Below are 4,405 nucleotides of genomic sequence, written 5' to 3'. Positions count from 1 at the left end.
AAAGCAGTGAAGCCAGGCCCCAGCAGGAGGGAACAGGACCGTAGAAATGACCTCAGCACAGGGACTTGACACTGGATCTGCCCTCTGCAGGGAAAAACCAACCTGAAACACCAGCACTGCAGAGGTCAGCAGTGCCCAGTAACCCTTGTGGCAGTGGAGGCTCCCAGGGACCTCGACTGCGGCCACTGCCAATAGAACTGAAGCCACCAAACCGCTGCCGGCAGCTCTTCTGCCACCAGCATGAAGGGAACGCAGACTCGCTCCCCAGGCAGTCAGTCCCCTGGAGTGAGCTGCTGCCGTGCAGAGAACAGACCCTGGTCTGCCATGAAAAGTGCTTGTGCCTGGTATGTGCTCAACAAATATGGGCTGTGAGCATCAGTAATAAGAATCAAGTGCACAGCATGTAGCAGTTGCTCAGTAAACAGCAGTTCCCTGGGCTCAAGGCGACAGAGTTGGAGGCAGTTGGCAGCCCCCACACTGCCCCAGAGCCATCCACCTGTGGACAGAAGACAGGCCTGCAGGTCTCAAAAACAGATGGGAAAACTGAGGCCCAGAGGGGAAGGACTGGCCCAAAGTCAAGCGAGATCTGTCCCCAGGACGCTTCAGATAAACCCACCTAGCCCCAGGATGTGGGGTTAGAGTGTGGGATTTGGGCACCCCCCTCAGAGGCAGCATCCCCAGGGGAGGCCGGGATGGGTCTCTGGGGAGGGTCACCTGGTGTGGGGTCCTGGAAGGGGGAGAGGTCAGAGGGGTTCCCAGAGCCCTTAGAAGTGGTCAGCCCCTTGGCCCCTAGCAATAGAGTGACACGGACCACTTGCATTCTCTAGAACTCTCGGCCCCCACGCTGGCCTGGTCCTTCCAGCCACCTCCCCATGAGACCCCCCACCCTCTTCTCTCACCCCACACCACAACCCCTCACTCTGTGAGACCCCACAACTGGGAGGTGGGGTTCACACCAGGTCCAGGGGACCCCAAAGCCTCTCTGGCCTCTCCCGGGTGACCTCCTTCCCTTCTGCCACCCGCTTCCGAAGTCTCTTTCTGGAGGAGGCTCAGCTCCCCAGGGCCTGGGCAGCCGCTCCCCAAGGACGGTGATGTCAAGGTCAGGACTGAAGCCCTGGTACCATCGCAGCGGAAGCCAGTGGCCCTTTGCTTGCACCTGCCAGGCAGGAAGCAGGAGGGGACTTTGCTGGAAGTCTGCCTTTAATCTTGGCTTCCTGTTTTCTGCCCCGGGGACTGCCCAGGGTGCCTGAGTTTCAAACAACTTCACGCTGGCTTCTCTAAACTGTCAACTCTGCCAGAGAGGTGGGAGGGCGGGCAGAGGCAGCCTGGGCGGGAGCAGGGGGCCCTGTCTGGGAGCCCAGGGTACAACCCCCCGGCCTCAGGTCCCTAGTGCTGACTCCAAGCCCCACACCAGCCTTCCTCTTCTTCACATCCCTGGGACAGGTCCTACCACCCAGGGACAGGCGGCCTGGCCTGGGGAACCAAATGTTTAGTCAGGAACGCAGATCTGACATCTCCTGTTTCACAGGTGGCTGGGACTCAGCTCCTCGAAGATCAAGTTCCCTCCTCTCTCTGTCTCCCCTGAGGGTCTCCCCTGAGGGTCTCCCCTGGCTTCTCAGGAGGCCTCAGTCCCTGAGGGAGCTGTCCCTGGTCCCCTGTGCCTACCCTCTGCAGTCCCCTGCACCCACCACCACCACCACTGCTGGGAACCATGCGGCAGCCTCCTGCTGGTCTTCTACCTTCACCACTAGCCGTGTCCCATCCCCGCTGAGAACCTCTCAGTAGCAGAGTTCACCCTCAGTGCACCGCTGGTCCACGACAACCTGAGGTCTAGCCTGCTCCTCTCAGACCCGTCTACCTGGCTGTCTAGCGCGGTTACCTCCGCAGTCCTGAGCCCTCTGTGCCTCAGGATTCTTAACTACTGTCCCCTCCCCACTCCACCTGCACTGGCCCAAAGCTGAGCCCCGAGTCCACTCCAGTCCCTGGGGTGATCACTGCCTTTACGCCCTGGTGTCTGATTGCCTTGTGTGTTTATTTCTCCTCCTGGGTAGGAACAGTGAGAGTCTTGCTAACCCATCTGCCTCCAGTACCCCATCCAGGCCAGGAGGCGTAAGTACTGTTGCCTGATGAATGGACCAATGGGGGAAATGGACCCTCAGGTTGGAAGCTGATTGGCTCTTCCCCTAACGGCAGGCTTGGAGGGGTGGAGCCTTGTATGGGTTCCTTCAGGGTTCCATTCCCAGGAACTGGGATTCAGGAAGGTCATGATTGGCAGGGCACGGAGGGAGGGCAAAAGTGGAGCCAGAATTCAAATATGAGTTTATTTGATTCTAAAGTTCACCTGCTGGGCTACAGCACATCCAGGGGGAAAAGTCAGGTGTCTATGGCAGTAAAGGAAATGGGGCTGGGCGTAACCTGAGACAGGGATTTGGTTTGGTTTGGTTTGGTTTTTGGTTTTCAGTTTTTGGTTTTTGGTTTTTCTTGATGTTTTTTTGTTTTTGAGATCAGGTCTCACTATGTAGTTCAGGTTGGTCTTGAACTCACTAGAACTCCAAGCAATCCTCCTGTCTCAGCCTCCTAAAGGCATGTGCCACCACGCTGGCTATCTTCTCCCTTCCAGAGGCCTCTGCAGAGCAGCTGAAGTGTTTTCTGCAGGCCAAGGCAGCCGCTGCAACCACTTGCGCCTGGTTATCACTCTATCTCGACCTCAGCGGAAGGTGAAGGCCAGCTCCACCCCCTTCACCTAGCTGCTTATCTTGCTGAACCTGCAGTCTCTCCGGAGAGGTGCACCGAGCCAGACCTTACAGAGGGGAAGCTGAGCTCAGAGACCTTAGGTAACCAGCCCAAGGCCACACAGCTGGTAAATGGCCCAAGAGAGATTTAACTCTCAAATTTGAATGCCAAATCCGTGTTTGTTTTTGCCAGTACAAGTCCCCCATGTCTGAGATGGACCGGAGACTTCCTCGAAGCGCGCCCCTCCTGAGGGCTGGCTCCTCCTCAGTAGGAAGCAGGTCCCAGGGTGAGCGGGTCAGAGAGGCCAAGTCGTGGTGCCCCCTTCCGGGCATTCAGGTTCTTTGCAGCCACACCATGTACCCGGCTCCATCTCCCTGGGGGCCCTCACAAGTCCCTCTCACTCTCATTTTGCCTTCTAGGACCCTGCCAGCACTGCCCCCAGCAACAGCCCCTCCTCCCGGGTCGCTAAGCCTGCCCCCTTCTTCAGGGCCTGGACACCTCCTAAGCTGCTAGGGTCCCTGGCCGCCCTCCTCACTGTGCCCCATTTTGTGCCCAGCTCCTGCTCAAGCACAGCTGCCTACCTGGTGTCACTCCCTGGTCCCATTAGCAACGCTCTGTAATAACAGTCCACACTTAACTGGAGACTCACCACACGCCACCCCCTGAGCACTAAGCACTCTACCCCAGGCCCGCATTTCCTCCCTGCCAAGACTTCCCAAGTGGGTGCTTTATTTTCCTTGTGTCATCAAATGGGCTACTGTAGCACAGAGAGGTTCAGTGACTTGTCCAAGGACATACCGCTACTGAGTTCCCTCATGGCCTCCGAGATGCATATAAAGTCGAAGAAGCTCTTTGGCTCCCTGGGGCCTCAGTGAAGCAGGAACCCACCTCCCACCACCCTCTTGCTCAAGCTGCAGCCATTCATAGTTCCCAGAAGCCACTGGGCCCTCTCACTGCTCCCTCTGCTGGAGTCCAGGGTCTGTGAAATCTCCCACTCGCCCTTTCCTGCTTCCTACGGACCTGGCACAGCACCTTATGTGCCCATGTGTGTGTGCCCGTGTGTGTGTGTGTGTGTGTGTGTGTGTGTGTGTGTGTTAGTTACTGAGCCTTCACACTGAGCTCTATCCCCAGGCCTTTTTATTTTTTATTTTGAGACAGGAGTCCAGGCTGGCCTTGAACTTGCAAGCCTCCTGCCTCAGCCTCCAGAGTAGCTGGAATAACAAGTGTGTGCCCCCGCACCAAGCGCCACCTATCAGTATACATTATGTCTCTATGGTGATGATCCATTCATTGGCCTGTCTTTCAGCCCCACCTGAGTGAGAATTTGACAGTCATAAAACGGACTCAGTCAGGCTTGTCACACTGACAGCACCAGGAAGAGTATGTATGTGAATGAATGACTGAACGATGAATGAATGAATGAATGAATGAATGAATAAATGAATGAAGGGATGGATGGATGAACTTACAGACAAGATGCAGACCTGCCCTCCACCAGTCCACAGCTCGGATGCACAGTCTACAGAGGCCGCGTGGGAGGCCCATGGGCGGCCCCTCCACCCTCCATGGGTGGGGGCGGGGCGCGTCTGGACACGCCCCCCCGCGGTCCCCGCGCCGTCCACCAGGGGGCGCGCCCTGACCCGACGGTCAGGCCCCCTCGCGCAGGCGCGCT

Source organism: Chinchilla lanigera, unplaced genomic scaffold, assembly GCF_000276665.1.
Source record: "Chinchilla lanigera isolate Chin_1 unplaced genomic scaffold, ChiLan1.0 scaffold00049, whole genome shotgun sequence".
Lineage (NCBI taxonomy): Eukaryota > Metazoa > Chordata > Mammalia > Rodentia > Chinchillidae > Chinchilla > Chinchilla lanigera.
This window is presented reverse-complemented; position numbering follows the sequence as displayed.